The following is a 12,002-nucleotide window of genomic DNA, read 5'->3' as shown; positions in this document are numbered from 1 at the left end:
TAAGAAAGAACCTAATAGTTAGTTTAGGTTAATAGTTAGTTAGTTTGGGTTAGTTTTTTATGTTCTTTTCCACACAGTTTTTTTCCTGTTGCACAGAATTGCCTCAAATGTTTTTCCTGCTGCACAGAATTGCAACAAATGTTGTTGAGCAGGCCGCGTATTTGAGCATCCCACTCTAGGAGCTTGATGATAACCCCACCATTGATCTCGCCATCGATGGAGGCACTGATGGCGACGCTGACGAAGTCGTCTCGGAGCTCAATCTCACCCAGGCCCGCGATGGCGACCTATCTTTCTTCTGGTTTGACAGAGACCTCTACAAATAAGTATAATATTTATTGAATTAATTAGTTGTTGAACAGTAGTGTTGAACAATTTATGTAGAACTTAATTTAATAGAAGTTTTGTTTATGCAAAATATAATGAGAAGTCTGTTCATGCTAAAGGAATGTGTTAAACCCACTTATATTGGTATAACAAAATTCTGCAGATAAGTATGGATATATATTGCTGGATTAAAGCACATGTAAATAATTCTGTTTATGAAAAGTAATGTGTAATTCCTTGATGAATATTGCTTACACAATTATAATATTGTACCAATGTGTCTTAATTGTAAACTGAAATGGAAAACTGAAATGGAAAACGTAGAGGGAATTTACATTACACCTGTTGTAGTAGCAGTGCAATTGGAAGGCGGTTCTGGACCGTTCCAAGCCTGTCTAAATAGTTGTTTGAGAACCCATCTAACAAGCCGTTGTAAAAAAAATGCTACCCTAATCGAGGGTAAGGGTCCATGGCAACCCACAGGTTGTTCAATTAACTTTTCATTATGGAAACTTTAAACCTGTAAGAGGGTATTGTTAACAAGTAGCGAAAGACGCTCGAATTGGTTCGCCGGTCCTGGGAACGGAACTAGGGTTCTAAGAAAACACTCAACGGCGCCGACTGCACTGCACGGAATATGCTCAGGGACTGAAAGGAAATCTCTGCAGCGCGACAGAGCTGTAGGGCATTAGCGTTGCGCAATGGAACATCCTTAGGGGAGGGCGTCAGAGCCCTCCCTTTCACAGCATGATCCTGAGCAAACGGTTATCTTTGGATCTGTAGATCAGGAAATCTTAAACAAAGGGAAAAAGCATCAAGATGATGACAAGGAGACCGGAAATCGGAAGAACAAAGACAACAACACACAAGAAGGAAGAGAAACTCCAGAACAAGGCCCGAAAATTTCCTCATCAACATGCCGACCAGTGGCCAAAGAACGGCCACGAATAGAGCTGCCGGGAGACAAGATTGACAGAAGAATAGAGTACATGAAAGATCATGCCCTCATTGGGAAGTTTATAGGGTTTTGGCCGACTGAGAAAGCCTTATACGGCTGGATTGCGGCGAAATGGAAACCCAAAGGAGATGTCACTCTGCAGCTAGGGCCGAAAGGCTTCTTCACTGCAATCTTTTTCTGTCTAGAGGACAAATACAGGATTCTAGGAGCAGGGCCTTACTTTTTTAACTCAGCAGGACTGTATCTGAGGGAATGGATTCCAAGATTCAACCCAGATAAAGAAGATCTTACATGGGCGCGAGTTTGGATTAGATTGTACTCTCTTCCAGATGAATATTGGGACGAGGATATTCTCAATGGTATAGGAAATGGAGTGGGAGAATACATCAGAGCGGCAGAAGAAACCAAATCTCGTAAGTACATCTCCTATGCTCGAATATGTGTCTTTATCCGCCTAAATGAAGCTTTACCAGAGTCGGTAACTCTCGCCCACCGAGACGAAGAATGGATCCAGCCTCTCGACTATGAACACGTACCCTTTCGTTGCAGAAAGTGCCATGCTCTGGGGCATCTCTTCAGGGACTGCCCTCAAAATGCCAAAGCCAACACCCCTGACCCTTCTGAAAACCTAACCCAGGAAGGCTTTACCAAGGTCCCAAGCTGGAAGCGCTCGCATAAAAAGCCCCAGAATGGGAACAAACCCCAGCCTAACAAACCCCAAGGCCCAGTAACTAAGAACAACTTCGATATTCTTGCTCAGACCTCTGAAGATCAACCCCTAATCTCTGAGACCAACCCAGCTCGCCCATCTTCCTCATCCCATCCCCCTCCCTCAGATCCCCCTCCCAAATCTCAGCCCCCCATCATCATCCCAACTATCCTCAACAGAAATCAAAAAGAAACAGCAGAGATTCACAAGGATATGGAAGTCGACGGAAAGGCAGACCTCCCCCAGGACTCAGAGATCAATATAGAAGAAAGCAGTCAAGTGCAACAAATGGAAGAAGAGCCAGAAAGCATAGATCTAAATGGTCTGAATATTCTGGAATTAGAACTAGCTTGCAAAAACAGAGCATACGACACAATATCAAAGAATCAACTCAATAAGCTCGAAGTGGTCATCTCGAGAGCCTATCATCAACACCAACTAGGGATACAACCAGGAAGTCATTGGGATGGCAGCCTATGCCAAAAGGATACTAAAAAGAGAGGAAGAAAAACAAATCTCCAGTGAACGATCGAGATTGGAAAAATCCTGGTAGATTCAGGCAGGTATGCTAAGTTAACGAAGTACTACAAGCCCTCCATTAACAGTTGAATCATGAAGCTTGTATCATGGAACTTAAGAGGGCTTAACAGCCCTGGAAAACTCAGGATGTTAAAAAACATGATTAAAATGGAAAAGCCACAGATGTGTTTTCTCCAGGAAACCAAGTGTAATAGTTCTACACTAGGCAGTATCCTCTCAAAAGCATGGCCAGGTTGTCGCTCAGTTGCAGTAGATGCCTCGGGAGCCTCAGGAGGGCTTGCTATAGTATGGAATACCCAAGCGGTAACCCTCACAGATTTTCATGCCTCTCATCACCTCATACATGCGGCCTTTCATATATTGGGTACCAAGATACATGGCAATTTATCAAATGTATATTTCCCGCAAGATACAGGAAGCAAAATTGCGCTCCTTGACACTATAGCAGCTCTGAGCAATAACAGGAGGCACCCATTATGGATTGTTTCCGGAGACTTTAACATGATCACTAAAATCGAGGAGAAGATAGGAGGGAGAATCAGAATGGAACCAGAAGTTGCTCGCTTCAAGGACTTCATCCAAAATGCGTCTCTCATAGATATGCCATTCTGTAATGGTACCTTCACTTGGATCAATCGCAGAGCTGAAAAACATCAAATTGCCTCCAAATTGGATCGCTTCCTCATCTCAAACAATGCGGTTCATCTAGGAGGAGACATCTCAGCTGCAATCCTTGCACACACAGGATCGGATCACTGGCTGATTGCTCTACAGTGGCAAAGACCACGAGACTTGACAAAAGGACCCTTCCGCTTTGAAGGGTTCTGGCTCTCACACCCTACATTCAAAGACTTTGTCAAGACCATTTGGGCATCTTTTGTCCCTCCAGAAGGATCAAAAATGTATCAGTTCCAACAGAAGCTAATATTTCTAAAAAATCACCTAAAAATATGGAATAGGGAGACCTTTGGAAATATTTTTAAGGCCCAACAAGAGTTAAATCAGGAACTGATGGATCTCCAACAAAAGACTATCACAGAAGGTCATACGGAGGCTACCCTGGAACAGGAAAGGATCATCCATAACCAGCTCGAGGACAGAAGAAAGCAGGAGGAAATCTATTGGAGGCAAAAGTCAAGGGTCAGATGGCTGAAGGAGGGGGAGCGCAACACCAAATTCTTCCACAGAACCACAGTGCAGAGAAGGATGCATAATAACATACCTTTCATCCAGAATCAAGAAGGGGCAAAAGTAGAGAAGCATGAGGAAATCGAAGAGGTACTCCTCAAACACTTCCAACATGTCCACCATGAACCAATGGAAGATCAGCAACAGGCTATTAGGAAAATAATCAGCAACGTGCCAAAGCTCATCAAGGAGGAACATAATGAGCTTCTCATGCGCCCTATTCTCCCCCAGGCAGTGGATGAGGCAATGTCCCAGCTTAAAGAAGAAAAGGCCCCTGGCCCAGATGAATTTACCACCACTTTCTTTCACGCTTTCTGGGATATGATAAAGTTGGTGGAGGTCTGGCAGATTGTAGAGGAATCAAGAGCCCTGCGCTGGATTCTTCCCTCCCTCAACTCCACCTTCATCACTCTCATCCCTAAAGAGGAGGACTCTATTACCCCTGATAAATTCAGGCCAATAGCACTATGTAACGTCATCTACAAAGTCATATCTAAAGTTATTGCAAATAGGCTTAAGCCTCTCTTACCTCTGCTCATCTCACCGGAACAATCGGGGTACGTGGAAGGACGACAGATAATGGATGGCATTCTCCTCACGCATGAGATAATACACTCCCTCAAGCATTCAAAGCAAGCAGGTATGATACTCAAACTGGATCTCTCTAAAGCGTTTGATAAACTCAGCTGGACTTATATTCAACATATGTTAAAAGCTTTTGGATTTTGCTCCATGTGGATCTGATGGATCATGAGCCTAATCACTTCCACTCACTTTTCCATCCTTGTGAACGGTATCCCCTCCCGCCCCTTCAAACCCTCGCGAGGTATCAGGCAAGGGGACCCCCTATCCCCCTTCCTCTTTGTGCTTATGGCTGAGGGTCTTGGTCGACACATTAAACACGCCCTCCATTATCAACAGCTTAGAGGTATTTCTGTTCACAATACCCCTGCCACCTCTCATCAGCAATTCGTTGATGATACCATGCTCTTCGGCTACCCCTATGTCCAGGAAGCCTCTCGTTTAAAAGCCCTTCTCAATGATTTCTCTGAAGCCTCTGGCACCCATGTCAACTGCTCCAAATCACAGATTTTCTTCTTTCACACACCTCCTTCTGTTAAATCAGCTGTCATTCGCATTCTGGGCTTCCCCTCTGCAACCCTCCCCTCTAAATATCTCAGAGCCCCCCTCACTGCCTCAGCCATAAAGCATCCAGCATGGCGATCTCTCCTGGAGAAGCTTGATTCCCGTCTCAACCTCTGGACATAGAGATCTCTAAATTTAGCCAGTCGGGTGGTGCTCATCAAGTCTGTCCTTCAGGCAATGCCTCTTTACCTTTTCTCTATCCTAGCCGCGCCAAAGTGGGTCCTAAAAAGAATAAGGAACCTTCAGCGTGACTTTTTATGGGGCAGCTCGGCAACTAATCGCAAGTGGGCGCTGGTTAAATGGACTACTGTATGCATGCCCAAAGACAAGGGTGGCATTGGGCTGAGGGACCCGGAGTACAAAAATTCCATTATGAACGCCAAGATCTGGTGGCAATGGATCACTAATCCAGAAAAGCCCTGGGTAAAAATATGAACAGCAAAATATGCCAACAATAGACCTCAAGAAGAGCTCATCAGATTTATTCCCACCGAAAAGGGGTCGCTAATCTGGAATGTGGCCAAACAACACTATTAGCTAATTCAACAGCACAACTTTTGGGAGATTAGGAATGGTCGCACGGCAAGATTCTGGACAGATGCCTGGAACCAGATGCCCAAGCTTACTAATGTTCTTCATCCATCTCTGATACCAGACAGGCAGGAGCAGCAGCAGGAAAAAGTCCAACAATTTTGGACACAGGAGACGGAGCATGGATTCAGAAAATGGAGACAGAGTAATCAAGTACTCATTAATACAAATATCCAGGAGGCAGAAGAGTTGGAGAAAGAGTTAAGAAAAAGAAGCATAAGGTATAATGAAGACAATGACATCCTCAGATGGGGATACCAACCCAAAGGGACCTACTCCACCTCGGAAGCCTACAAATTAGTCTGCAGCTTCCCCACTCCTTCAGATCCATTATGGAGCAAAATATGGGGTCTTGGATCATGGCCCAAAATCTCCTTCTTTCTCTGGCTAGTGGGACATAAAAGAATTCTCACATGGGATAAACTAAGGAGACGAAACTTTCAAGGTCCCTCTATCTGTCACAACTACTATCAAAGCGAAGAAACTCTTCAACACCTCTTGGATACTTGCCCTCTAGCCAATAAGTTATGGGAAAAGGTAAGCTTCAGATGCCAAAAAAGATGTAGAGGGGAAAACGACATCATTAATTCCATGAGACAGTGGCCAAAGAACCCCTACAAGAGCGAGATCCTCAACTACCTATGGAACATCATCCCGGGAACTGTCCTATGGAAAATTTGGAAGGAAAGAAACAAACGTATATTCAAAAACAATCGCTCTCCAATTGAAGAAATTTGGAACAGGCTACATGGGAATCTCAAAGAAACGATGTCGCTTCGAGCATGGACAAAGGAGGATTTCCCCTCTACAGATAATGAAAAAATCATTCTTGACAACTGGCAATTGCATCTGCCTCAAGAAGTCTTCAAGAATGGTCCTTCTAATAGTAGCATCAAGGACAAAAGCAGCTGGAACGCCCCCCCTAAAAACTCATACAAACTCAACTTTGATGGGGCGTCCAAAGGCAATCCTGGAGAAGCTGGATTTGGAGGCATATTGAGGAACCATGAAGGCACTCCTCTGAAGATCTACTTTGGCAATATTGGGTGGGATACCAACAACTCCGCAGAGTTAGAGGGACTTTGGCAAGGTCTCCTGCTAGCCTGGAACCTCAACCTTCAACCCCTGATTGTAGAAGGCGACTCCCAGATCCTTATAAACATGGCCACGCACATACAGAACGGCTCTCAAGCTAGGAAATTTGCTTCCAATTGGAGGCTAGAAGCGCGGCTGAATGCAATTGAACAAGACCTACGCAATAACAGAGCCATCTCCTTCAATCACACAAAAAGAGAGGGCAACAAGGTAGCTGACCTCCTGGCCAACATTGGGGTTGAAAATAAACAGACCCTCCTATCAGGAAACACGGATATCATTCCAAACAATCTCCAGGTCCAGGAATGTGAAAGCCTGATCCAAAGAGATGCAGTTTTCCCAGATGCGGGTGACACGACAGTTAACATTGACGAGCCACATGACATACATGTGCTGCCACAGTTGTAAGGAAGGAATTCAATGCCGGTTTTCCGCCATGGAATATATGGCAAGGCATATTGCAGGTTGGCATTCATTGCCGCATTCAAGTCGCAGGCTCGAATGCATCAAGCAGTTAAGGTGTCTGGGGTTCGAGGTTTCGTTGCAATGGCTAGAAAAGAGGATGAAGGGGCTCAGCAAATGCTGCTCCACGCTCATCGTCTGGCATCCTGCGGTCTGGACGTCGCCTGGTCTTCGGCTCTCCGGGATTCATCACCTGACGTCCCTCGCCTGGTCTTCGGCTCTCTGCCTAAGGTATATCATCTCGCATTTGAGGGGCCTCTGTGTCAATTACGCCTCTGGGTCCTTACCTGTTGCCCGCTCGCCTCTTTGTCATTTCCGCCTCCCCACCCCGCTCTGCTCTTCACCCTCGACGCTCAGGCAAACATGGTCAGGCCTCGACAGCGTTTACTCAGCCGTCGAGGCTCTGCACGCGGAGGGTCCTCTCGGCCTTCTGTGGAAGCTCCTCACCCCCATTGCTATTGACATCATTCTTCTTCAGCCAATCCTATTCAACCTAGGAAATTCTTGGACTCTAGCAGCCCTGACCCTGACTCTGTGCCTTCGCCAGCCTTCGGTTCAACCATTTTTACCTTCAACAGCTCGATTGACAAGCCTCGTATCAATGCCCATGTATCGGTATTATTTCTGGAGGAAGCTCCATCCGACAACGAAGATCTCCGCGGCAAGGGGACGCAACAGGGTGAAAGGCCAGAATTTGACCAGGCCATGCCTGGAAAGGAAGCAGAATAGACCCCCGGCCTTCCCCAGCCTTGGGAGGCATCCACGTCCAAGAAAGACGACGTCAAATTGGACCCCCTCCCTTCAGCAGAGGATTTGGGAGAATTCAGGTGGTGCCCGATCGTCGAAGAGCAGCCGGAGGAGTAGCTGGTCCTCTGTGTAGCATTACCCTCTCCAGCATCACTCAGGTTATGTTTCGGCTTTCGGCTCTCGGTTTATGTCTTGTTTAGTGCATGTTTGTGTCTTGTTGTCTGAAGCCCCTGCGTGGGAAAATGTTGTTGGCTATCTGCTGCCCCTGGGCGGGCTTTCTAGTTTGAAATTTTTGTTCTTTTTTGAAGTACACGGAACCCCTGCGTGGGATGTTTTGGCTAGTTTGAAAAGGTTGCTCTGTTTTGAAGAAACTGGAACCCCTGCGTGGGATGTTTTAGCTAGTTATGGCACCTCTGCGAAGGTGGCTCTTTTGATATCTTACAGTCCAGAGTGCCAAAGTCGGGCCTCTGGGGATGAAATTCCATGATTGTAATGTTACTACTGTTACTGTATATAATAGATTAGTTTTTTAGCGAGAAAAAAAAAAAACAAGTAGCGAAAGACTTCCAAACCCTGGGAACTCTGCAGACAAAAGAGCCAAGGTCTGTTGTTGGGTTGGAGACTAAGGTACAATCGTAGTGAAGGAAAACGTTTTTAGAAACAGGCCAGTTAAAAACTTAAATTGTTCTGGACTTTACTCCAGACATAATTCCTTTAACATAAGGGATTAAAATTTCAAAAAAAAATAGAGAAGAATGATGACTGAAACCTCTGTTACCTAGCCACCTGTCTAAATAGTTGTTTAAGAACCCATCTAACAAGCCGTTGTAAAAAAAATGCTACCCTTATCGAGGGTAAGGGTCCATGGAAACCCATAGGTTGTTCAATTAACTGTTCATTCTGGAAACTTTAAACCTGTAAGAGGGTACTGTTAACAGGTAGCGAAAGACTTCCAAACCCTGGGAAATCTGCAGACCAAAGAGCCAAGGTCTGTGGTTGGGTTGGAGACTAAGGTACAATCGGAGTGAAGGAAAACGTTTTTAGAGATAAGCCAGTTAAAAACTTAAATTGTTGTGGACTTTACTAGACATAATTCCTTTAACATAAGGGATTAAAATTTCAAAAAAAAAAAAAGAGAAGAATGAGGACTGAAACCTCTGTTACCTAGCCACCGATCTGAAAATGAAAATATTATGCAGTGAAACAATTAATCATATAGGCCGACTTCAGGCTGAAGTATGTATTGTGAATACACTATAGAAATGAAAACATAGATAATATGATGAAAATGAATTAATTAATGTGCTGGTAAAGAGGGGTGAAATCTGCCTTTTTAGTGGAGATTAACTGAGATTTAAATGTTCAGAACAGAAAAATACATTCATGCACAGTTCATAATTAAATTACACTGGATTCAAATTAAAATTTAGAAATACAATTAAATGGCAACGCCAAGAAGCTGTGTCCTTGATGGCTAAATCATAACAAGTAGTCTATTACATATTCTACTCTAAAAACCGAACTCAAATAGAACCCCTGCAAGGGTTTCAAAATAATACCCAGAACTGTAATTTTTTCCTAACCAACATATAGAGGTTATATCTAGCCTTAGAATGCCAACCTATGGTTGAATATGGCAGAGGCACTGCATCCTTTTCGAACCACCCATTTGGAGAGTGAGTTGCCGAAGTCCTGCAGGAAAGAGAAAATTGAATTAGGGTTTCCAAACTCTTTAAGAGGAAAAGCTAAACTTGGGTACATACCTCTGTCTACAGAGGAATGCAGAGTATCCCTCGTGAATTTGAACCCTCATGAACGAGGTCTCAACCCAATCGACCGAGGTGGCAGAACCTGTCACCTCCAGATGGCAAACACTGTGTGTCATGGATAGACCCGCATTTCTGATGGATACGCTAGCAATTGGGTTCCTCCTATCCTCATTTGATGGTTTAAGTTGCTGACCGACATTTGTCATAGACCTTGCATTCTGAACCCAACTACCATCAATACTGCTAGAACGGTTGGACACGCTAGCAATTGGACTCTCCCTATCCTCATTTGCTGGTTTAAGCTGCTCTCTGATATCCATGATAGACCTGGCTTGCTGAACCAGTCTACCATCAATACCATGAAACTTCGGAATTGTCCGTTTTTCGTCAGAATCAACCAGTGTCAGTTTAGGCATCCTTCGTCTCTTGGTCGAAGCTCCTCTAGGAAAGGACTTTCCACTCTATGATTTGTTGAGACATTTGACCACATTTCATTCTTATTTGAAGTCTGCAACTCGTATCTGGGCGAGGAGCTTTCGGGGCCGAAACGTTTCGACCGCAGGTCCTGTCCTTGCTGATCCTGTTCCCCTGGCGACCCGTCTGCCACATGGATCTCCTCGAGTTTCATTTCGGGAGTTTCTAGCCGACCCGTCTACCGCATGGATCTCCTCGAGTTTCATTTCGGGAGTTTCTAGTTCGTGCAGTTTCGAACTCATGAAGTTCTATGCAAATAACTATGAGTATTTCCAAATGAAAGCACAGGGCCATCACAAATTCATCCTAAATCCCTCAAAATTCAAATGGGTCTCAAGAAATAAAAGCACTTATCTTCAAAACGTGGCTGCCAAATCATGCAATATATCAAGCAATGGTCATCCAATCGAAAATAGTCATGGACCCAATTGCATATAGCAGAGCCCCTGCAGATATGAAGAATCCCCGCTGCTGCAATAGAAAAGCAAACCTCCCCGCTGCTGCAATAGAAAAAGCATGACAGGGTCACTGCTTGAAAGACAGAGGAAAGCAAAAATGTTAAGACACAGAATCATGAGCAGAGGTATTACCGTGCTTGGTGACAGTAGAAAACTATCTGGGAACCTGCCTCTGTAACCCCAATGGTGAACTAGTTGCAGAGCTATTCTCTTAGTCGAATCACGAAGAAAATGGCGGTGTTTTCCTTGCTTCCCCTGGGGTCGTTACCCTTACCACGCCTCAACAATCCTGAGTCATCAGATAAGCTTGGCGTAGATCAACCGCGGAGGTAAACCCATGTGGAAAGCTGCCCGCAGGTACATTTGGAGGGTGGGGTAGGAAGGTTCGAGAACCAACCCTTGCTCTGGACTGTGTTAATTATGTTCAGTTTTATGGCTTGTGCTTTTCTTCATTTAGAGGCTTTAATTATATAAATACAAACTAAAATAGTGGCCTAAAAAGTTAAAGGATGCTTTTTAAATTCCCTTATTTATTTTGTGTTATATTAAACTACGGAGTTGTCTATAATGTGACTTTTTGGAGATTCCGGTGACGGAATCCGGCGGAAGAAATTGAGGCTAAATCTTGATTTGTTGCAGTTAAAATGGTTTTTTAACTGAATATTTGGATTTAGCACCCTGGAAAACCCCTGGGACGCTTTCATTGTGCAGAAACTAGCCATCAAACTTGCGATTCCAATAAATTCCTGCCGGATTTCGACCGAAAAAACCCGCCGGAAAAACTTTCAAAAAGTCGCGTTATAGACAACTGCTTAAACTAATGCCATGAACAGTTAAAGGATGCTTTCCACATTCCCTTATCATGAAAGGTTGATTAAAAAATAAATTCATGTTTACGGATTAACATAAAATATATATATCTATAAAAGCCTTAAAAAAATTTAAAATATTCATTTCTGAATTGAAAACAAAAACTACATAAAAAAAATCATTCTCTTTTTATACATTATTTTTTAAATGTGATGAAATATTCATTTCTGTAAAAAAAAAAAAAAAAAAAAAAAAATTATATTATTCACTCGATGTAGACATTGCAAAGATAAATGTTCGTTTTATCTATTACCACTAGGATTGCAATTTGCAAAGAACCCTTTCTTTGGTTTTTCGATTATTGCTATTAGCGGGCATAAAAAGAGAGGACCTGGTTTTCAATTAAAATATTTATAACATAAATTCATTATAATGAATTTATTAATTACCTGCCAAATTGGAAGGTTAGAGAGTCCTTTCATCTTAGCTTACATGTGCGCTTTCCATCCAAAATGCATGATACTAATCATATTGCAAACTTGTTATTAAAATACAAGGCCTAAAAACACATCTTATTTATATGACTGCAATTTTATATAAAATATGGTTGAATATTAAAGTTAGAAAAGGAGAGTTTTGAGATTGTGTTATACAAATGTGAAACTTTAAATTATCATTTCAAATATGTTTGAATGTTTCCAAGCATATATATATATATATATATTATA

At 43.2% G+C, this 12,002-nt stretch overlaps 1 long non-coding RNA gene across 1 annotated transcript; it reads right to left on the bottom strand.

Moving 5' to 3' along the window:
- Window positions 1–9,122: 9,122 nt before the first annotated feature.
- On the bottom strand, window positions 9,123–10,793 carry LOC149184110 (uncharacterized). Its single transcript, XR_016257748.1, has 2 exons — window positions 10,597–10,793; window positions 9,123–10,506 (listed from the first exon to the last, which is right to left on the bottom strand). It is a non-coding gene; the product is annotated as an uncharacterized LOC149184110 (long non-coding RNA).
- Between the last annotated feature and the right edge of the window lie 1,209 nt (window positions 10,794–12,002).

Source organism: Pinus tabuliformis, chromosome 3_2 (assembly GCF_031772625.1).
Source record: "Pinus tabuliformis cultivar Carrire ecotype Pingquan chromosome 3_2, CPIR1, whole genome shotgun sequence".
In the NCBI taxonomy this organism is placed as follows: Eukaryota; Viridiplantae; Streptophyta; class Pinopsida; order Pinales; family Pinaceae; genus Pinus; species Pinus tabuliformis.
Note: the sequence above shows the minus strand (reverse complement) of the source record. Positions and strands in the feature narration are given on the sequence as shown.